Genomic DNA, 24,459 nt, shown 5'->3' with positions numbered 1-24,459 from the left:
AGGCATTAACATTGGAAGTATGCAGAGTAGGCAGAATTATGTGTGTAAATATTCAGTTACCAAAGCCAATGAATTATAAGCTCTTTTGTTTTTAAACAAATTTTTAAGGAACCTTTTCTCATGAGACAGTGGATAATTTTAAATATTCACTTGAGTTTAACTCCACAAGTGAGGGTAAAGGTTGTACACTTTAAGCACTAAATGTAAAAGGTACATTTCAGAATTATGCTGTTTTGGTGTTTGTTTACTAATGTACTTTATGCATATTTTAATAATTTGGGTCAAACCTAACTTTTGAAAAATCCTGCACTTTGAGTTAACAATATCTTTATCACTTTCTTCTGTCCGATCTGGAATGCTTTCCACACGAAAGCCAGTTGCTACCGTTGTTTAATGTTGATAATCAGCAGTGCCGTGGGGAAAGGGATAATTCAAAGTTGTGTTCAACATCAAGTTTTGCCATTGTAAGTAATGGGGATGTATTGGCAGAGCCCAAGTGTGAATGTCAAGATAGGGTAAAGTGATACTACAGTAGCCTACAGACTGTTTTAATGACTGAGGTTTCTGTATACTTAACAGTTGACAACCCCGCTAAGTGGTTCACTATTTTAATGTAAATTACTTGCAGTAAAATCATTCTAGTAACATATCTGAAGCAATCTAACTGTTCAACTCTAGAAGTAGTGTCATATGTTATTTCATTTTCCAGAAGTTGAGTGAGGCCTTTAAAATTTCTATGGAAAATACTGCTTGCTGAACTGAAACCCGGAATAAGCTAATTCAGCTGTTGACTCCATGTTCATTCACTTTATAACCTTTGAGATTACATCTGTATGGTGCTACCCAAAGATCGCTGCTGTATGGTAATGCCCGATGTCTTCAAAACATTGGCTGGAATTTTACCCGAGGCGGACGGGAGCTGGCCACCAACAGAAAAGTCAGTGGTGAACCCGCTTCCGCCTTGCCTGGGAACCCGACTCGTATTTTATGGGTCTCCGGGCTTCAATTGGCATGAGGCAGGACTTCCACCCGCTTGAGGTAGGAAGTCCCGCCTAATAGAGCTGCTGGCCAATCAGCGGGCCGGCAGCTCTTAGTCCCAGCAGCACCAGCGGGAGCGGTGGCCACTGCTGGGACTGCAGCCCAGCATGCAGAGAAGATGCCTGGGAGCCTGGAAGGAAGGTAAGTTTTGGTTGCCTCACTGGGGGTAATCGGTCGGGCCCCAGCGAGGCAAGGGTGGTCGTTTTGGGGGAAGGGGGGGGGGGGCGTGTTGGGTCATGGGTGGTTGGGGTAGCGGGGGCAGCCCTCCATCAGGCACAGGGTGCCCGACCACGAGGGCCACCCCGGGACACTGAGAAGCTGCCTGGTTTTGTTAGGCGGCTTCTCCCGGCACCAGGACACCTGCTTGCCATGTGTAAAATCCGTGTGGAAGCGTGAAAAGGCCCTTAAATGGCCGTTAGGTGGCCACTTAAGGGCCCTGATTGGCCTGGGGTGGGCAGGCCATTTTTCACTGCCGCTGCCCTGCGTAAAGTGGGGGCAGAGGCGGGAACGGTTCCGGAAGGTCTCCTGGTGCCTCCCGCTCCATTTTACACCACCCCACCCCCCAACCCTGCTACCATCCTGTTCATCGGGGTGGCATAAAATTCCAGCCAATGTTAAAGAGGTTCACCGGTCGTGGCAATTTAGAGAATTATAGAGGCTATCTTATATGAAGTTCTTATAACTGCTGATCACATTCTTTCTTATACTAAAATATGCTATTACATTAGATGTGTGTGAGGTATCTGATATTAGCTGAGCTGATATGGTGTTTTTTGACAGAACAATCTTCACCGTGGGTAGTTAGAATGCTAATGACTAGTCACAGTTCCCAACCCGGTGAATTGCTGATGTGATTTGACCTATTTTTGGAGTTGAACAAAAGTGCTGAATTTGTTCACAGGGCTGAAAGGGGAATTAAGGGGAAGATGCTTTTAAATGTGTTTCTCTTCTTTTTGTTTGGTAATTTCTTCCTTTATTTTATCCCCTAAATTATCAGCAGCTGCCCATCCGTACATTGCTCCTCCATGTAGTGGCCCAGTCTGTTGTTCAATATTAGTTCAAACCAAACTGTTATGAAAATTCGATGGGTAGGTTTGCATGGTGGTAATTAGGTGTGAAGAGGGAAATGGATATTGGTGACATATTTGTGTTTCTTTCAGTATTTGCCATCTGAACCCCACGGTCAGCATGTTCATTAAGAGCAATCAAAAGGTATGGGCAAGAATCTTTTCAGGCATTTAGGTGGGTTAGCATATCTATTGTATGGGTGGTCATTTGTCCTTGCTGCCATTTGGGAATATTGCGGGGGAGATAAAGGGGGGAATTTTAAGCCACAAAAATGGGAGATTAGGGTCAGGTAAGATGTTAAAATGGTAAAAATCCGAATCCCAACTGCAACCCCCCTCCAACCTGCCCACTTCCGGTTTTAATGGAGGCAGAATGGGAGTGGTGGGCAACCAACACGTTCGCAGGAGGCAGGTTGGCAATTTAAATATTATAACCACCATTTTTTATTTTTCCTTGGCTAGCCGCGTTTGCCAGGCCTTGGGAAACCTACTGACTAAAGAGAGATGAGGACTGCTTGATCCAGGAGGTAAGGCAACTTTGGGGAGGCACTTACCTGCTGGATCCTGAATGCCTGCTGCACCCAGCCCCCATGATCGGACACACAGCAACCCTTCTAGTCTCCTCCACAAGGCCTCCGATCTGACTCTGACCTCTGATCTCCCTCGACCCTGGCCTTCGATCTCCCCTGACCATGACCTCCACATTTGTTGCCTGGCTCCGTATCCCCATCACTCCCAGCTCTGGGCTCCCTGATCTTCCCTGACTCTGGACTCTAATCTTTCTCTCCCCTCACCCCCCAATCAACACCCTCCCCCCCCACCCTGTGCAACTCCCCATCCCCTCCCTGGCCTCCCTGCTCTTCCCCGGCTCCTCTCCTTTCACCAATTGAAGCCTGGTGCCAAAAACTTGCCTGCCCAACAACCAGTCTCTCAATTAAAATAAAAGCAAAATACTGCAGATGCTAGAAATCTGAAACAAAAACAAGAAATGCTGGAAATACTCAGCAGGTCTGGCAGCATCTGTGGAGAGAGAAGCAGAGTTAACGTTTCAGGTCAGTGACCCTTCTTCAGAATGCCAGTCTCTCAATCTGGCTGGCTGTGGCTGGAAAATGGAACCAAAAAGTGCTAATCCAGCCCTCTCATTAAACTCGGTAGGAACTTTGTGATATTGGTTCTTCTGGGTTTAAGAACATAAGAAAGTAAGAAATAGGAGCAGGAGTAGACCACATGGCCCCTCAAGCCTGCTGTGCCATTCAATACGATTATGGCTGATCTTCTGCTTCAATGCCACTTTCCCGCCTGCTCCCCATATACCTTGATTCACCGAGAGACCAAACATCTGTCTATTTCAACCTTAAATATATTCAGTGATGGAGCATCCACTACCCTCTGGGGTAGAGAATTCCAAAGATTCACAACCTTTTGATTAAAGAAATTTCTCCTCGTCTCAGTACTAAATGATCGACCCCTTATCCTGAGGCTTTGCGCCCATGTTCTACATTCCCCAGCCAGGGGAAACAGTCTCTCAGTATCTACTCTGTCAGGACCCTTCAGAATCTTGTATGCTTCAATGAGATCACCTTTTATTCTTCTAAACTCCAGAGAGTATAGACCTAATTTACTCAGCCTCTCATCATTGGACAACCCTATCATCCTAGGAACAATCTAGTGAACCTTCACTTACCGCCTCCCATGTAAGTATATCCTTCCTTAGTTATGGAGACCAAAACTGTACACTGTGCTCCAGGTGTGGTCTCACAAAGCCCTGTACAGTTGTAGCAAGATTTCCTTATTCTTTTACCCCAATCCCTTTGCAATAAAGGCCAACATTTGGGCCATTTACCTTCCTAATTGCTTGCTGTACCTGCGTGCTAACTTCCTGTGTTCCTTGTACAAGCACGTCCAAGTCTGTCTGAACATCAACATTTACAAGTTTATGCCTTTTAAAAAATATTCTGCTTTTCTATTCTTACTACCACAGTGAATAACCTCACACTTCCCCACATTATACTCTATCTGTCACTTTGTTGCCCACTCACTTAACCTATCAATAGCTCTTTATAGATTCCATGTGTCCTCCTCACAGCTTACATTGCCACCTAGCTTTGTATCGTCAACAAACTTAGATAGATTACTGTCGGTGTCTTCATCTAAGTCATTAATATAGATTGTAAATAGCTGAGGCCCCAGCACTGATCCTTGCGGCACTCCACTAGTTACAGCCTGCCAACTTGGAAATGTCCCATTTATCCTTACTGTCTGCTTCCTGTCTGTTAACCAATCCTCTATCCATGCTAATATATTACCCCAACTCCATGAGCCCTTACCTTGTGTATTAATCTTTTGTGTGACACCTTATCGTATGCCTTTTGGAAATCCAAGCATACTACATCTACTGGTTCCCCATTATCTATCTTACTCGTTACATCATCAAAAAACTTCAAAAAAAATTGGTCAAACATGATTTCCCTTTCATAAAACCACGTTGACTTTGATCATACTGTGATTTTCTAAGTGCATTGTTAAGACTTCCTTAATAATAAATTCCAGCACTTTCCTGACGACTGATGTCAGGTTTTGTGACCTCAAACCAGCCCCCTTGTTTCTTCCCCACCTCTTGGTTGAGGAAAGAATATCACCAGGACTGGAGATGAAGTTTCACTTTAGATTAGACCTTCAAATCCTGGAGTGGGGTTCAAACTCAAAAGTTTCTGACAAGAGACAAAAGTACTACCAAATTAGCCAAGCTGACAGAGCTCAGTAATTTTGGAATGTGTAAAGGGCTAACTGAAATACTTGTCCAGACACGAATGTTATTATATGGTTCCATAAAAACATATTGATGAGAACCTGCTGACTGTTACAGAACATGAGTACACAAACTATGGAACGTGAGTTTAGTACTTTGAAAACTTGCAATTCTAGTAAAAAGACTTAGATTTATATAGCGCTTTTCATGCCCATTGCACGTCTAAGTGCTTTACAGCCAATGAAGTACTTGAAGTGTAATCACTGTTGTAATGTAGGAAACGCGGCAGCCAATTTGTGCACAGCAAGCTCCCACAAACAGCAATGTGACAATGACCAGATAATCTGTTTTGTGATGTTGATTGAGGGATAAATATTGACCAGGATACCAAGGATAACTCCCTTGCTCTATTTTGAAATAGTGCCATGGCATCTTTTATGTCCACCTGAGAGGCCAGACGGGGCCGGGTTTTAACGTATCATCCAAAAGACGGCACCTTCGACAGTGCAGCACTGCCTCAGTACTGCACAGGAGTGTCAGCCTTGATTTGTGTGCTCATGTCCTGGAGTGGAACTTGAACCTGGAACCTTGTACTTCAAGGTAAAAGAATGTCTCTGAGCAGGTGAAGTGGAAGCAAGAAATGAAGGCTGCAATGCAGTGCAGTAGCAGGACCAGTTTCAAGGAAAGTACTGACCATCATCTTAGCTGATATCAAATGTAGTTCATCCCTATATTAAGCACATGAGGCCCCATTAGTACTGGATCCAGATACTGACCTACAAAGACAGAGTTACATGTTGTTTTTCAGGACACTTGGATAGAGCAGAACGGAAATAATTTTATCATGAGAAGTGACCTGAGTAAGGAAGCAAATCTCCCACCACAACTGTGTTGATTTGTCTTTGGCCATCAAAGCCCATAATATCACCATCTGCTGTAAAATGACAGCAGTGTTTTACTGCAACCGTGCAATTTGGATAATTGTGTGTAAAACCATGTTATACGTCTGGCACTTTCTTCATCTGTCCATAGCTAAAATAAACTTTTCAGTCAATATTTTATTTTACTGTAACGAAAAAGTAAAGTGCAGGAAATATGTAGCAGATCAGTAAGCATCCGTAAAGAGAAAAAAGACAAGTTTGCATTTCAGGTATAATCTTCCATCAGAACAAGAGTTTTACTATCTAGTACTTATTGCTCTGGTTGCTTCTTCATCTAAGGATTGTAAACTCACGGAAAATTTAAAGCTTCAGCCATGTATTACACAGGGTAGCTCACTCAGCTTACAGTCTCCTCTGGATTGTTTATGCTTCAGTTCTCAAATTCTAGAAGTCTTTAGTTGCCAACATATTGGGAATTTTAACCACAAAAAAACAGGCGGGTTTGGGTCAGTTAGGAAGTTAAAGTGTTAAAAATCAGAAGCCAGAACCAACCCGCCCACATCTGGTTTTAGTGGAGACCAGCCGGGGGTTGGGCGACCAACTCACTCCAAGGAGGCAGGTTGGCACTTGAAATATTAAAATGAGGCTGTGAGTCTCATTGTTGTTCAACATTTTGAATTTAACTGTGGACAGACAGGTTTCGCCAGCCTCAGGAAGCTTGGCAGCTAAAGCCAGGCGAGGGCTGTCAGATCCAGGAGGTAAGTGCCTTTCCACTTAGCTGCTGGATCCAGCGTGTCTGTCTGGGCAACATTCCCCCTGATTCCCAACCCCCACCCTGATAAAGCACCCTTAACCTTCTCAATCTCCCTCCAACCTTCCCCACAAGGCCTCTGGCCTCCAATCCCTGACCACAGCCCCTAAGCCTCCATTCCTACTCCCCATGACCAGGCCTACCAGCTCCCCACGCCAGACCACCAATGCCACCCAACCCCCCCCCCCCCCCCTCCTGGAACCAGCCCCCCCACCCCACCCCACCCCATGATTATCCCCCTCCCATCTGCCCAGGATCAACCCCTCTCCTCCTGGATGATCAACCCTCCTTCTCCCTGGAATTGACAGCCATTTCCCCCCACCCACCCAGAATCAACACCCGTCCCACCCCCATGCCCCTACCACACTCAGGGCATGGACCTACCTGGCCCTGGGATCTTCTCTGGACTGCTCCTTGTCCAACTGGAACCCGACTTCTGTTTTCCCTGCGCTCTACCAAACCCCACCTGCTCCCGATGCGTCAGCTACGGTAAAATCCAACGTATTGATTCAAGCTGCGCTTTTTAAGTGCTAATACAGAAACGAAATACTGCAGATGCTGAAAATCTGAAATAAAAACAGAAAGTGCTGGAAATACTCAGCAGGTCTGGCAGCATCAGTGGAGAGAGAAACAGAGTTAATGGAGGAGTTTTCCCAGGCCCAGGCAGGTTTGGAGGCAGGGAGGCTGGGAAAATCGGGGGAAAAAGGCAGTTTATGTGCAATGTCACCAACCCGCCCAGCAGTGGTGGGAAGAACTGAACTTGTTAATGAGTCAATTACTGGCCATTTTTCCAGGACAGTGGAATCTTCCCAGTGGCGCATGGGACCCCCGCAATGTCTGCAACGCGTCAACCCACAGGAGGCAAGTGCATAGCAGGAGGTTGGAGTGACAGGCAAATGGCATGCAATCTGTACTTTAAATAGGGAAAACGGCAAAGCTGAGGTACCATACGACCATACGAATTAGGAGCAAAAGTAGGCCATTCAGTCCGTCGAGCCTGCTCTGCCATTTAATAAAATCATGGCTGATCTGTTTCTGTCTTGAATTCCACACCCTCATCTACCCCCGATAATCTTTGATTCCTTTGCCTAACAGGAATCTATCTACCTCCGCCTTAAAATTATTCAATGAGGGCAGAGGCTCGCTATTGCATGAACAACTCCTGGAGACAGCTGTCACGGTTAGTGGTGGGGGTGAAGAAATAGCTGCTGGCTCCCTCAGCCTCATCTCTCGCCCATTTCACTCCGCCCTCTTGTGTGTCATTCACCTCAGCAGCACTCTCACTGCAGCCTAGACATTGCGCACACTGATTCACTCTCCCCCTTCTTCAACCAGCCGTTGTTCCTAATTGGATGGTGATCCCGGAGGCAGGTTCTTAATTGGATTACAGAGCCAGCAATAAAACTGTCTCCTTTTTCAAAACTAAGGTGGCAAAATTCAGCCCAACATTTCAGGTCAATGAAAGTTCCAATGAAAGGTTCAAATTCTTAAAACCTTAACTTTGTTTCTTCCTTTACAGATGCTGCCAGACCTGCTGAGTATTTCCTGCATTTTCTGTTTCTATATTAGAGGTTTTAGGCACTGTTTCTCCAGGTTACTTTGATGTCATGTGTGCAATCACATCACTGTTTGTTCTCAGGAGTTATTTTGGTGTATTTTCCTCTCGTGTACTCTTTCTGATTGCTTATCTGCATAAACTGCAGACCCCATGGCCTGGATATTAACAGGGGCAGGTTGCATAAACTAGGTGAGTAGGGGGTGTGGCATTTCAGACAGGAAACCTGGAAATCTGGATTTCCCTGCATGCTCTGGAGTTTTCATTCCACACTGTGTGTCTTTTGACCTGAACGGTTCCCCTGCCAGAAGTGGGCCTTATTGGCATGCTTGGCTTCCATTTGGTTGGGCAGCACTCCCGAGCAGGACACAGGGCCGGGTAGGTCTGATCCACAACCATTAACTTATACTAATGCTACATTAATCCCATATTCCCTACCACATCCCCACCTTCTATCAATTCTCCAACCACCTACCTACACTAGGGACAATTTACAATGGCCAATTTACCTATCAACCTGCAAGTCTTTAGCTGTGGGAGGAAATCAGAGCACCCAGCAGAAACCCATGCGGTCACAGGGAAAACTTGCAAACTCCACACAGGCAGTACCCAGGACTGAACCCGGTTTGCTGGAGCTGTGAGGCTGCGGTGCGCGCCACTGTGCCACCCCAATTTGTTGTTTATTTTAAAAATCTGGTTGGTGTATTTTATTTTGGGATAAAGAGTAGAGTCTATGATTGACCGTATAGGTAACTGGGTAAACATTTAAATATATGTTGTAACCTGTGGAAAAGTGGAATAGAAAAAATAGCGCACTCCTCCCACCTCGGTCGTAACAGTGGCGGGAAACAGGAGTCGACACTGTTTCCGAGCCCCCGGGGGGAAGAAGTCACTCATTGGGATTTTGACACAGGCGGCCCATTAATTGGCATGGAGGCAGGTTCCCTGCCCTATTAAGGGCGATGGACGGGCTCTCAAAGCTGGAGTGCCAATCAGAAGCCTTCCAGCTTGAAAGGAGCAGTAGCCTGCAATAAAGGATAAGTAATTGAGAGGGCGCTTCAACATGGAAGCATAAAACTGAGAAAGGAGCCAGGCCACCACTGTGTGGGCTGGCGAGGGGGGAATCTTTCTACAGGGTGGCCATTGATTGCACATGTACCCGAGCAGATAGGGAAGACCTGTAGGCCTGCCTGGAATGCTGGCACCCTGGCCTGACACTGGGTGCACAAGTCCAGGAAGTTAAACTGACCCCCATTGCATTGGAAAATTGGAGGCCGACTGGAAATCCCAGTTGGCCTCCTTTAAGTGCGCTTAACAAGGCTCTTAATGAGCCTAATTGGCTGCCCTCCTCAGCAAAAATGGTTGGGGTCAGGAAATGTGCCGGTATATTTGGCCCCTCCATTAGAGAAAAATCCAGCCACATAGCAACATTTAAGATTAGATAGATGAAGGAAGGGGGATAAAGGGCAACGTCGGCACATGGGATTAGGACTACTACTCATAGGGAGGATAAACATCAATATATGGGATGAACAACTTGTTTCTGTGTTGCATTTTCTATGTAATCCTATGCAGTTTCTAATTCTCATTTAATTAGGGAAGGGCAGGTAAGCAACAGAGTTATTTAGGTTGGAAAGGAGGCACAGATTTAGTTATTTTTGCAAATAGGCAAGTCTGTACCACAGCTTTATTAATATACTCAATTATTCTTTTTATTTTTGAATCAATAGTAATGCCACTGGAGTTTCACTAGTTCTCTTTCTGTAATGTGTTTGATATTCAAAACCAAAATCATCCCATTTCTCTCAGGTTAATAAAGGGCAGCAAGTTAAACAGTGAGGTGAATTGCAGCGGACTTCAGGAAGACACAGCCAAATTGGTAAAATGGGTAGATACATGGCATGTGAAATTTAATGCAGAGAAGTGTGAAGAGATGGATTTAGGAAGGATGAGGAGAGGGGAGATAAACTAAATGGTACAATTTTAAAGGAGGTGGAAGAACAGAAAGAACTGAGAGTTTATATACTCAAACCTCTGAAGGTGGCAGGAGAATTTAATAAGGCCGAGTTTAGGCACTTATCATTTTATATTTTTTTTTAAATCTGTATCATACAAATCCTTTAACTTAGCAGCATTGGAATTTTATTATTATGAAGAAAACAGTAAACATGATATTCAAAATAAAACTGGAGGAAAAAAAATCTCATCGCACTTCTTTATTAAAAACAAGCCTATCCGAGTCAAAGAGTTAAAGCATTGGAAACATATATTGCCAATTGCAGTAGTCAAACTGTCAAAATGGCTATAAATGAAAAAAATAAGAAATGAGCAACGGTAAATAAAATGTGTTTTTTGCTATATTAACCAGCTGATTTTCTCCCACGAGCAAATCAGTTTCTAATCCTTAGTTTTGCACAACAGAAAACTTCCGACTAATTTTCTGTTTTTGGTAACAAGAATTTCAGCAGTCATCATGCATTAAAAATTCCACAATAAAGTTTTTAAGTCCTTTTTCTGAAATATCAATAATTGGCATGGAAAAAAGTTTTAATGTACAATACTTCCAAATTATCAGCCTGTAACTTCAAAGTTTATTGGTGTAGTATTAAAATATTTCTTAATTGTCAAAAAATTAAAGATGTGATTTCTATTTTCAACTTTATCTGAATTCTAGCAACAAATGCAAGAAGGGTACACAATTTACATATAAAAGTCCTTCACATTTTCAAAAACAATATGTAGACCATTAAGGTTAGACTGGATGGGAGTTAATTTCGGGAGTAACTTTTGTTTTTTGGGTGCGCCCCCCCTCTCCCCTCTCCCCTCCCCTCCCCTCCCCTCTCGCTCCCGCCACACGGTTAACATAAATGGCGAGGTCTGAGGAATCCTGGACATTGGGCTTTGGACTTCATTGCAATGAGGAAGGCGGCGCAAGAGCAGCCAGCTCATGATAGGTACTGCAAATTTGATCTGCTACGCTAACCAGTAAGATATTCCACTTTGAAGTCAAGGTTTCGGAGACAGGTGCTGGATCAGCGGGTTGGAATCAGGGCTTTGGACACAGGATTGTGAATCAGGGAATTTGAGTTGGGGCCTCGGCAGTGAGATCAGGGGAGGGGGCGCAGTGGGTGGGTACAGAAGTACCTCCATCTCTAAACTGGGATCAGCGGAGATAAGGATGATGTTTGGAGTACTTGCCACTTTTTTTGTTCCTGTAATATTTGGGGTTGATTTTCTCTGCTGCTTTAGGGTAAATCAGTGTTGCAACAGGAACCTGAAGGAGGTCACTGGACTCCCAGCTGAGACCATGCAGTGTGTGTACAGTCCAGTGCTATCCTAAATAGCAATTAGATTTCTACAGGACCTCAATCTGCATATTATAAAGGGCCTACTGCCTGATTCAGATGAGCACCTCATGCATCCAGTGGTAGGTCCTTCTAAAGCGGACGTTGGCTAGATTGGGTGTGGGAATGGGGTGGTCAGCTTTTCCCCAACATTTCAGGGAAGCTACCATCCTGTTTCCATCCAGCGGCACTCGTACCAATCTACCCCTTCATTCCTTATTACAATTTTTGTAGCTGCCGAGATTAATGTGACGCTTAAAACTGAAATTTTTTGTCTACAATATATCTGAAAATTTAAGAAACCTGCAGGAAATGCTAAAACCTTCTTTGACTCTTCAGAGGCATGAATGTCTACTCCAAGCTGATTGCAACAACATGTTCATGCTTTTGTAAAGTCATACATGGGACTGAATGCTTGCCAAAGAGGTGGGAAACAGGAGTCAGGTCTGTTTTTGGATCAGAAACCTGCCTCCCCTGTGAAACTGATTAAAGTTCAAATTTTAATGGGGTTGAGCCCTTAATTGATATAGAGACAGGTTTCCTGTCCACATAGACCCAGTGGGGACGGGAATGGAGATTAAGTGTGGGACTCATTTGGACTCCCCATGGCAGCCATCCTTGAGGCTGTTGGTTGTCTTGAGGGAGAGACCTGCAGTTTGTGCCAAAACTTTACACCGCACCAGAGGGAAGTGAGATGTCACAGGACAGCAGAGGCCTGGCACCCAGGGCAGACCCTCACTCATTGATGCCAACCTGGATCTAATGCTGGTGGCCATGAGGGAGAGGAGGGAGGTCCTCTTCCTGGAGGATGGCTAGAGGAGGTAACCTCATTGTGCAGCAGGGGCACCTCTCTGTTCAGCGCCATCTCCTTCCACCTCCAATTCCTCCTCCTCTCTTAGCTCCTGCTCCTGCTCCTCTCCCAATGAGCTGTCTCCGACCAGGGCCTCATTATCTTCAAGGCCCACACCTCTCTGGAGGACCATGTTATGGAGAGCGCAGCAGGCCACCACAATGACAGAGACCCTTGCAGGAGAGTATTGAGGGCGCCACGTGACTGGCCCAAGCACCAGAATTGCATCTTCACAAACCCAATGGCAGTTCAATGGTTGGCCTGCTGAGCAGGTGGCATTGGTTGTTTTGCTTCTGTGCCTCTGTCTGGGGCTCCCATAGAGGGCTCAGTCGCCATCTTTGCAATGGATTTCCCTTGTCCCCTTGGATGCATCCACACACTTTGGGTGTTGGAATGAAGATCTGAGGCAGCCTGGACTGGCGGAGGATGAGGGAGTCATGGTAGCTGCCAGGAAAGCAAGTGCACAACTGGAGGAAGCTCTTGTTGTGGTCACAGACCAGTGGATGTTGAGGGAGTGGAAGCCTTTCCTGTTGATGAATCTCACTGGCCAGTCGATGGGTGCCTTGATGACCACATGAGCACAATTGATGATGTCCTTGGGGGAATCCAACAATGGAGGCGAAACCCAATGCCCTCTGTGCCTGCACGGCTGTATCTGTTATTAAATGAATGTGCTGTCCACCTCTGGCAAAGAAGACATCAGTGACCAGTGAAATGCAATGGTGTGGAGCTATTTTTGAGATGCCACTGATACTTGGAAAGAGCCAGAAGTGAAAAAGGTCAAGGCGACAATGATTTTGATGGCCACTGGCAGGGCATGGTGACTAGTGCTGCAAGGTGCAAGGTCTTTGGTGACGAGGGCACAGCTCCCTGTGGCCATCTGCCTGGAGAGTCACAGTCTCCTGTGACACTGGTTCTCTGTCATCTCCAGGTAGTTCTGTTTTTAGTTGAGCCTGTGGTGATGATTTGGCCTTCCTGCCCTTCTTTCATCTCCTGTGCCCTCTTGATACTCAGGGTTCTGCCCATGCTGCAAAGGATGTTGCCGCCCATTCCCACTGAGCCCAAAATCTGACAGTCATGCCTCTATTGCTAGCTGGAGCCTTCCTTCTGGGCAGATGGTTGCCCAATTGTCCTTGGCAGCCCCCTGCTCTTCTGCCCCGTGATATCAGGGAAGTGCCGACCCCGTTCAAAACTTGGGCTTTGCGTGCCCACAAGCGTAACTGAGAACTGTTAGATTTCCCTGGGTCATCGCATATATGGGCTCATAAGGCTCTCAAGATATGATTTCTTGCCTGTTTAAGGAAATCCAACAGAGTGTACGATAAACACAATTGTTTGTGTGCAAAGGTTCTTCCAATAGAATTTCTGTGATAAGTAACATCCCTTCAACTTTTTTTGTTCGGCTTCTTTTGGTTCACACTAACACTTCTTATAGTTTACTCCATGCATGTTTACTCTATTTTTGTGTTAACTAAGGCTTTATCTCCTAGGATTTAATAATTAAACTCATGTTGAAAAAGGAGATTATTCCATCTACGTATTTCACCTGTTTTCCTGAGCTCAGCACATCATGAACTTTGCATAAAACAAAAAATTCTGGAAATACTCTGTGGACAGAGAAACAGAGTTCACGTTTCAGTTCGATGACCCTTCATCAGAGCTGATTGCAGATGCTGCCAGACCTGCTGAATATTTCCAGCATTTTCTGTTTTTATTTCCTACAACAATAATGTTCCATTCCCTACATTACAGCAGTGATTACACTTCAAAAGTACTTCATTGGCTGTAAAGCACTTAGGGACATTTGATAGCCATGAAAGACACTAGATAAATCTAAGTCTTTTTTTCAAATTTCCAGCATTTGCAGTATTTTTCTCTTGAACTGTGCATTTTTGTTAATGTGCCAAGCTCTGGATTCTATTCAAAACAATGGCCGGGGTTTTATACTGGCAATGGGGGTCTCGATGTCAAGAGAAAGCAACGCTGAGAATCTCCCTTGCTTCTTCTCCAGAAGGCCCGCCTAATCTAATGTCAATCAGGCACTTAAGTGGACAGCGGTGGGTCTTCTACGGGATCAAGGACCCAGCGCCGGAAGTCCCACCCTCGGAGAGGGTCAATCTGAGGCTAGCGGAGGCTGGCAGAGGTGGTAGCTGCTGCCGAAGGAGCAACCACCCGAGGCCCAGGAGCATTGCTGGACCCAGGCCACAGGTAGTTTAGCACCTGAGGAGTTGCGCGGAAGGGAATGTAGGGAGGTCGGTAGTAAAGGCAGGGGGGTGGCTCTCAGCTGCCCCCCCTCCCTGATCCTGGGCCCACATTCAAAGGCACTAAGAGCCTTTGAACAAGGGACCCACGCCAGAGCCTGGAAGCAGCCTGCACAGTTTTTTGTGCCATGCTTCCTGTGCAGCGACAGGGCCACCCACCGCACAGCGAATTGTGGTGATGGCTGGATGAGGCCCTTAATTGGGTATTAATTGCCCAATTAAGGGCCTCAATTGGTAGTGGTGTGGGAAGGCTGTTCACAGGTCTTCCCGCTCCAGATTAAATTTTGGTGGAGGCGGGAAGGTGGCAGAGTTTCCCCCCCCTCCCCCATCCACCATCCCCCCCAATTTTTTGCTCACCCACCTCCTAACCCATCACAGGGGGAAGCATGAAGTTCCACTCAGTGCATCAGTTCCCCATTATTGTACCCGCATTTAAATGCAGGCAAATACTTATTTATGGTACAGAAGGCCATTCGGCCCATTGCATCTGTGCCAACCCAGCCTAATCCCACTTTCTAACCCTTGGTCCGTAACCCTACAGGTTACGATGTTTCAAGTGCATATTCAAGTATTTTTAAAAATATGATGAGGGTTTCTACCTCTACCACCCATTCAAGCGTGAGTGATAAAAAATTCTCTTCAACTACCCTTTAATCCTTCTACCAATTACTTTAAATCTATGCCGCCAGTTGTTGACCTTTCTGCAAAGGGAACTAGGTCCTTCCTATTCACTCTTATCTATACCCCTAATAATTTTATACATCTCAATTAAATCTCCCCTCAGCTTACTTGTTCCAAAGAAAACAACACCAGCCTATCCAGTCTTTCCTCATAACTAAAATTCTCTATTCCCAGCAACAACCTTGTAAATTTCATTAACTCTTGATGAAATATGTAGCTATGGGAAACTGTATGGGTTCTAGCTGTATCCATCTCATTGTAGGTTATGTTGAATGCTCTTTGTGCCAATTATGCTCAAGCCCTCCCTAATGTTTTCCCATTACATTAATGATTGTGTCTGTGCTACTTCCAGCTCTCACCCTGATCTCATGGATATCATTAATTTGGTTTGAATTTCTAGCCATCGTTTACCTTTACATGGTTCATCTCTAACTCTGTCCTTTCCTTCCTTTTCTATCTCTGTTTCTGGATCAGGTCAGAATTTTTGATTTGTGTTGGGGACCGGAGGTGGGAGGGCTGGAAAATTGGCCTTGGAGAGCCTCCAGCAAGCAGTTGATCCCCGTGGCAGTTGAAACATGGCCAGGGGTTGGAGGTGACCACTGGGCGGCAGACCAGGAGGGGCACCACTGCTCCATCTAGCTAGGGGCCCCCTCTGCACCTGTCATGGCTGCCAGGCAACCACTGTGGCCACTGCCTGTCCAGTGGAGGAATTATCCTTCCTCGATGATGGCCTGGCAGATGTGGCCTTTTTAAATTGAAAAATGTTGTACCTTCTCTCCATGGAGGCAACATCTCTCTTTCTTACATACATTGGCAGCTCCCACCTCAGCCGGTGGGGCTGCCAAAGTGTCATAGCCGGAGGGTCTGCTATTGGCCCTCCAGCCTCGGGAGCCCACCCTCAGTCATTAATTGGATGGCTAGCACACCCTGGCACTAATTGGCCATCACTAAAAATTATTGGGTTGGGTGTCTGACGCTGTTGCAACACAGAGTCGGGACCCAACCCCAAAACAAAAATCCAGCCCAGGCTATTTACTGACATTTATTCCAAGCTCACTGACTCCCACCCCGCATTCTGTGAGCTCTAGGTCCATTGTATGGTATAAAATTAATACTCATAAAGAAATGGATTAATTAAGGACAGTGAGCAAAGCTTTGTAAAAGACAAGGAATGTCTGAAAATTCTTTGGAAAAATATCAGAGTATAAGGAAATGCAATATATATTGTGTGAATAGACTTTAAAAAGGTATTTGATAAGGTAACACAAGAGATTTGTTGATAAGATTAAGACGTATGGTATGAAAAGGAAATAAAAATGGAAAATGTTGGAAAAACTCAGCAGGTCTGACAGCATTGGTGGAGAGTGAAAAAAAGTTAACATTTCAGGTTGAAGACTTTTCATCAGAACTGGAAAAAATGAGAGATGGAATGGATTTTTAGCAAGTACAGAGGTAGAGAAAGTGGGGAGCGGAGAAAAGAACAAAAGGGAAGGTCTGTGAGAGGGTGGAGGGCAGAGAGATAAAGGGCTGAATTTTACACCACCCCAGAGGGTCGGATGGTGGCGTGGGGGCAGCGTAAAATTGAGCGGGAGGTTCCAGGAGGCCTACCCACCCCACTCCTGCCTCCGGTCAAATTTACGGGGGTCGGGCGGGGGGTGCGGGGGGGAGGGAAACGGCCTGCCCGCCTGAGGCCAATCAAGGCCCTTAAGTGGCCACTTAACAGCCACTTAAGGCCCCTCGCCCGCCTCCATGGGTATTTTACCCATGGCAAGCAGGCGTGCTGGGGACATGAAAGGCCGCCCAGCGATTGCTGCCGGCCTTTCGGCGTGCCGGGGTGGGGGTGGCCATGGCAGTTGGGCACAGGGTGCCTGATGTAGGGCCACCCCCATCTCCCAACCCACCCCCAGGACCCAAGATGCCCCCCTCCCCCAAACGACCACTCCAGCCTCACCAGGGAAGGACCGATCTGCTTAGTGAGGCATGCCCAACGTACCTTCGCTCCTGGCTCCATCTGGTCGGCTGGGCTGCAGTACCAGCAGTGGCCACCACTCCCAATGGCGCTGTTGGGACTAAGAGCTGCTGGCCCGCTGATTGGCCGGCAGCTCGCTGAGGTGGGACCTCCTCCCTCAAGCAGGTGGAAGTCCCGCCTCGTAACAATTAAAGCCCGGGGACCCGTAAAATGCGGGACGGATCCCCGGGCTAGGCGAAAACAGGTTCGCCACTGACTTTAATGCCGGTGGCAAATTCCCGTCTGCCTAAGGTAAAATCCAACCCAAAGGCTCGGATTTTGCATTTGTAATGATGACAAAACTGTCCCTATACAGGGGTACATACTTTGAAAATCAAGAAGATGTTTAATTGCTGAAAAGAATGAAGTATTGTATGGCTGTTCATTCGTCAGCATCAATCTTAACTATAATTTGTTGACAGCCAATCAGAAGACAATAGAGGTTGGTAAGAAGAATGACGTTCAGGTTTAAATTTTTGACTTATTGAAATGGAACTGTCGTTCTCCAGCGAAATAATGCTTTGCTGAATAGATCTGTTTATTTCAATTATAACCAAATGTTTGATGAGAGACCTTAACTGGAACTTTACCTGTTCAAAACGGACGGCGATGGAGCACGAGATATTTTTGGGTCGCGCCTCCGACGTCATGATGCCAGAAGGTGATTTTACCAAGGGCAGATGGCAAGCTGAGTGAGGACTCCACTCGCCATCTGCAAATGAGTAATTTAAAGGCCAAGTAAGATAGTTGAGGAGGCAATTGACACCGATTTTAAGTGCCCCTCAGAATTTTGCGAGCCGCACACAGGCCACATGGGATTGGAGCCTTGGCAGCATTTAAAGGGTGGCAACGGGGGTGGCAGCTGTAGAGGCCTACTGTACTTGGCAGACATTCACTGAAGCCTTTTTGTTTATTAGCACAGAAGGAGAAGAGCAAACATTTGTGTTGGCTTGATGCCCCCTTGAGCAGTTATCCTCCTGGCAGCGTGCTCATTGGAAAGGGGCCTAATAGGGGGGAAGGACTGAGTGGCCTTTCTGCACCAACGGGAAGGGTCACCCCTTAAAGCGGCATTACCCTGGTGGCACGGGGATTTGCATACATGCATCGTGTGATGGTGGCATATTTAAAGGGCTTTTTCTGGGTCACAGAAAGACGTGGCCACCACCTTACCTTCCTACCCCGGTTTTGAATTCGTTGGTGACCCCGCCTGCCAGCTGCTAATTGACCAGACAGCATGCGATCACAATGGAGCAGAGGTCAGAGTGGGAGGGCCTTCACCACCCAGTTCCACTTCTGTCTCTGTGACCCTGCCACAAACGGTTAAATTCTGGCCTTTGTCAAGCCTAGTTACAGAACTGATTATGAGGAAGCTATTAATTGTTGTTGGGAACTTTTTTTTTGGTTTGCTATAAGTAATTTTTTGCCACCAATATTCACTTAAGGGCTGCCAGTCCCAAGTTATACTGCCAAATCTGCGACTCTCCCTAGCCAGAGAAACAAATTGTATACACAGAGAGCTCTAAGCAATGGCACCTGAATGCTGGGTGAATGTTAACATTCACAAAGACCAACAAGATAGTCAACTCTGCCATCTTAATAAGATTAAAAATGAAATTTATGAAGTTTCAAGGTGACCTACTTGATCACTTGACAACTTTAAACTGCAATTTATTCTAGTAGTAACTAGTGAAAAGCCAGAGTGATACCTCTTGAGTGTCCCACCCTTCATGTATTTTGTTAAGACAAATGCATACTGAATGACACTGCAATTTGCTTTCATGCAAAACCAAAACTGTTTCAGTTCAATCCAAACTGTGCAGCATTACTGATCTGTTAGTGAATTAAATAAGCTCACTGCCAAGTGTCTAAATGTGCTGGCTACTATCTGTAAAGGAGGTATTTTGTTGCAATCAAGCATCTTGAATCCAGATTAGAATGAATGCAAATATTTTATTAGGTCTATTACACATAAAACAATCATTGTGCAATGGGAACTTTAGAGAGGTAACATTCCCTTTGTGATATAATTTCAATTGGTTTGCATTCTCTTTTCAATACCTTGATTACTTGATAAGTCATTTACAAGAAATTGGCAAGGTGGACTCTTTCAAGTTTCCCTTGTTCAACAGTGCGAGAAAATCCTGGTGGTTATTTATTCTGATGGTTGTCCTGTATTTGTTTGGATAAAATTTCCAACAGCGCATTTGTGAATGGCATTATCAAACATGACGATCATTGTGATTTTCTTTGACAGATATACAAGGGAAACTTAAAAGCCACTTCCTTTTCAGTATTATTTTAAAGGATCTATGAGTCAGATAATAGAATTCCCTCTTGAATTCTATTATCTGACTTATAGATCCTTTAAAATAATAATAAAAAAGGCTTTTGTTACTTCTTTGGTCGATTGCTATTGCAGTGCAGACTGTACAATAGATCAAACAAAATATTTGTATAAATCAACATAAGTCAGAGCAAAGATGTAAGGAGTACAGCTCCATAAGGAACACTTAAAAGATCTTCTTCTTCTTCTTTGGCCTCCTTGTCTCGAGAGACAATGGGTAAGCGCCTAGAGGTGGTCAGTGGTGTCAGTCGCTGTGAGGCAACTATGGAGTGACCTCTCCATAAAGATCATGTACTGAGATAGTGCTGTTTGCCCTCAGGAAACGGGGTGCCCTTTCCTTACTAAGCCAAATATCAGCATCAAACATCTCAATTCTGGTTAATAAAGTCAAAATTGTCATAATGTCCACTATATTCACAAATGGAGTTTTGTGTCTATGTGATATTCTTGTACAAAGTCTACATAGAAATTATAATATGGAAGCAAGCCATTTGGCCCAACCAGTCGGTGTTGATTTTCATCCTCCACACACAATCACATATGTCTGCTCTGTTCCCATAATCTCTTTAACCCCTTTCATTCAACCACCTATCTAATCTATTCCTAAATATTGACATCATCTCAACTTTAATCACTAACTCTGGTGATGCATTCCACAGTTTCACAACCCACTGTCTAGAAAGGTTTCTCCTGTTTTCCTAAATGTTAATTTAATCTCATACCCATGTTCCTTTATTGTAAACCCCCTAACCACCAGGAACCATCTGTTTCTGCTTACTCTGTCCCATCCCTTCAAAATTTTAAACACATCTACAAATCACTCAGTAATCTCTGTTTTACTGATGTTTACGACCAAGGCGGGAGGAGTGCACTGTTTATTCTAGTCTCACTTGTACACCGGTTACAACATATATTTAAATTTACCCACTTACCGATACAGTCAATCATATACTCTATTTTTCCCAGAATAAAACATACTAACCAGGTTTCTTTAATGAACAACAAAATTACCAGTTTATTATAAAACAAGTCTAAACCAGTAATGAAGTAAAAAAATAAACACACACATTGAAATTTTAAAGTTCCCTTTTTATCTTAGCCTCTCACACTCACTCTCACACACACACACACACACACATACTGGTTAACCAGAAAAAAAGGGTTTTTTGTTTAGAGCTCTGTTACAGACAAAAAAACACTTGGGCTGAATACTTGCTCATTCTTGAAAAAAACAGCAGATGAGATATGTTGTGTTCCAAAACTGGCATACAGTCTTGCCTCCAGGTACACGTAGATGGGTCACTGGGATCTTTTAGAACAGTTCTTTTCAGGCGGTGTTGAGAATTAATTTAGCAGGCTTTTCTTCAAAGACAGAAGACGAGATGAGTTGACATAGTGGACTTCTCGGGTTTTTTTTTAGAGAGGTGCTGAAAAGTTGAGCTATGTTGTGGTCTTCTTCCTTAGGAATTCTCTTCTTCTGTAAGCTTAACTCTTTAAACATTCAGTAAGAATCTCGTCTGTTCCTCAGTGACACTTCTTCAGCAGCAGGAGCTAACTTTATCTCATTCCAGAAGGTAAACACTGACACTAAACCAAAAGCTTTGCTGCTCTGACAGGCGTGCGACTGTCACTTCTCTGCCCACATTTCCCCAGTCACCAGGGTTTCTGTTCTATTTTTAACTTGAGTCATGTAAATGTTGGTCTCAAACTAGTTCTTTCAGTGTCCTCTTGATGACCTTCTTGAAAAAGAAGACTGGTCCAACATTTCTTCAGTTTGACTATGAAATCCTCAAAAAAATATTTTTAACAAAAAACAGAATCACTATCATAACACTGAAAATAGTCACTTTTTCATTCCGTTGGGTTAATTTTCTTATTGTTATAGTTGACAATGTTGACACTGCCTTTGTTGGATGGAATTTGTTCTAAGATGGCTATGACATACTGTTGCGATCACCTTCAGCCACTGTTTACAAGCAGTTTTCAGTTTGTCGAAAAGCCAATGGAATGTACAGTGGAATCCTGTTGTATTGAATAAGATAGGATGAAGAAAAAGAGTAACTTGTAAAATACTTGTACATGTCAATGACATTACTGACCGAGCAACACCTAGAATTAGAAACAGCACTGACAAAAATTTACTTGTAACAGAATTTCATTTATGTGGGTTTTAGTTTTGCATGCCTGAAAATGATGAGTTAAAAGGACTATTTTAGGGTGGGGCGCAAGGCTTTGCATGTTATTCCACCACTGTTAGAACTCTTCAGAGAGAAAACTTCTTAGGCTGCATTTTCATTATGGAGGCGGGCAACAGGTCTGGTTTTGGGTCTAAATTCTGCCTCCTGTGGGAAGGTGATTCAGATTGCAATTTACAAGTGGGAAAGCCTTAATTGGTATGGAGATGGGTTTCCTGTCCTCTTCAAGCCAGTGGAATTGAAATGGCAGTATGTCAGATCACGTTTTGTGCTCATGTAGACTTCCACGGCAGCCATCACTGAGGCTGCTGGTTGTTCTGAGGGAGAGATCTACCTTTCACAGCACCAGAGGGAAGCGAGATGTCACAGGGGAGCTAGAGGCCTGGCACTAGGGGCAGGGCAGACTCTCTCTACATCGATGCCCACTTGGATCTAATTCTGGAGGCCATGAGGGAGAGGAAGGAGGTCCACTTCCTGGAGGGTGGCAGGAGGAGGCCACCTTGTTGCGTAGCGGGGCACCATTGTTCAGTGTTATCCTCCTCCACCCCCTCTTCTCCTCTTACCTCCCGCTCCACCCCTTTCAGAGGCTCACTGTCCTGAAGGTCCACACCTCTCTGAAGGGCCATGTTATGGAGAGCACAGCAGACCACCACAATGACCAAGGCCCTTGCAGGAGGGTATTGGAGGGTGCTATCTTATCGTTCCAGGCACTAGAAACACATCTTCACAAACCTGATGGCCTGCTCAATGGTTGGTCTGCTGAGCAGGTGGCATTGGTTCTTTCGCCTCTGTGCCTCTGTCTGAAGCTCCTTAGAGGGGTCAGTAGTCATCTCTTCCAGGGATTTCCCTTGTTCCCTTGGAGCCAGCCATGCACTTTGGGGCCTGGACTGAGGGAGGATGAACAAGTTGCCAGGAAAGTGAGCGTACGCATAGAGGCTCGTGTTTGTGGACCAGTTGGACGTTGAGTGAATGGAAGCCCTTCCTGTTGATGGATTTCACTGGCTGGTTGCTGGGTGCCTTGATTGCCACATGGGTGCAAGTGATGATGCCTTGCACCTGGGGAAATCCAGCGTAAGGCCTGTCAGTCTGAAAGTAGATGTAGACCCTGCCCTCCTGAAAGGGCATCCGTGACCTGCCAGATGGCCTGATGAGCTTCTGACTGTTAGATACCACCTGGGTCCACAGCTGATCCCTGGAACAACCCGGTTGCGTACAAGTTCAGGGCGACGGAGTCCTTGACGGCTGCAGATAGGGGACTGCCATGGGGGCTGTGAGGCCTCCGGTCATTGTGGACCAGAACACACAGGTCCGAGATTATCTGCCTTGATAGATGCAGCCTCCTACAGCACTGGCACTCTGTTATTTGCAGGTAGCTGACTCTTGGGCTGTGCACCCGATGTCTTTGGTAGTGCCTTTCTCTCCTTGCAGTCCCCTGCTGTGCTCCTCTCGCCTCCATCTACTGAAGCTCATCCTGGCTGCTCCAATGTCAGAGTAACCTGTTCCCATCTGACCTCCCTCAGGTGGGCTTTGTGCATCACCAGGCCGTCCCCTGCAAATTCCAGCTGCCCTGTGATGCCCGCAGGCTCACTTCCTCTCTCGTTTCCTGCCACGTACGAATGAGAAATTCAACTCTTCCAGCTGCAGAAACAGTTACACTGAGGCATATCTGAAGCAGCTGAACTTTATTTGCTGCCTCTGCTTTAATTTAATCAGCCCTTCCCATAGCCTCATGGCCCCCCACACTGTTCACCGCTTCATAACCATGTTGTATTTTCCCCATGGGGTCTTCCCTGTTCCCAGCCTTCCAAACATTGCTCACTGATACTGACAAGCCTGTTAATGAGCTCTTTAATGGGCTCAACGGGCAATTAGATGGAAGCAGTGCCTGACCCGTTCCCTCACTGGCAGCATGCCTTTAAAAATGGTGTTGCGTTCTGCTGGCAGCGGGACCAGTGCTGACCTCCAGGAACGTGACCTTCAAATCGCACTCACCTCCGTACCCGCACTCAACGGGCTTTGAAAATCAGGCGCCTGATATCAGGTGAACTGTTGGAGTAAGATATTGAACACTGGTAAATTCTTCCCAACAGAGAGGGAGAGAATATCAGATGCTGGGTTCAGTTAGGTGGTTTAAACAATTCAATTTTTAGAAAGCTGGGAGCAGGTCACTGGTCTTTCCTTTCGGCTGAGTAAGCATGCATGACACTGACACCTCAAAAGAAGAGAGATTTATTTCTACTCTTTCTCCTCACCACTTCCCTCTTCTCCTAAAGGTTCTATAGGTACAAGGCAGCCTTTCATTACCTCAGCTAACTTCTTCATGTGTGTCTCTGTACACTGAGTGTGGGTGGAGTGTTTTCACTTATGGGAAGCACTGTAACCAAGCTGGAGCCTGTCCTCACCTGATATCCATACATATGAATTTCCCAACCCTTAACAGAAAATACTGAAAGTGCTCAGCAGGTCTGGTGGTGTCTGTGGAGGGAGAAGCGGAGTTGATGTTTCGGGTCTGTGACCTTTCATCAGAACGGTTCTGATGCGGGGGGGGGGGGTGGTTTCACAGACTTGGGATGTTGGCTCTGTTGCTCCATAGATGCTGCCAGATCTGCTGAGTATTTTCAACATTTTTGTTTTTATTTCAGATTTCCAGCATCTGCAGTATTTTACTTTTATAT

At 45.4% G+C, this 24,459-nt stretch overlaps 1 protein-coding gene across 4 annotated transcripts in view; it reads left to right on the top strand.

The window, feature by feature from the left end:
* Positions 1-24,459, top strand: part of slc9a5 (solute carrier family 9 member A5) — a 309,427-nt gene that overhangs the window by 234,307 nt on the left and 50,661 nt on the right. The gene's annotated exons all lie outside the window — the stretch shown is intronic.

Source organism: Heterodontus francisci, chromosome 17, assembly GCF_036365525.1.
Source record: "Heterodontus francisci isolate sHetFra1 chromosome 17, sHetFra1.hap1, whole genome shotgun sequence".
Classification (NCBI taxonomy): domain Eukaryota; kingdom Metazoa; phylum Chordata; class Chondrichthyes; order Heterodontiformes; family Heterodontidae; genus Heterodontus; species Heterodontus francisci.
The sequence above is the reverse complement of the archived record's forward strand: the minus strand, read 5'-3'. Positions and strand labels throughout refer to the sequence as shown.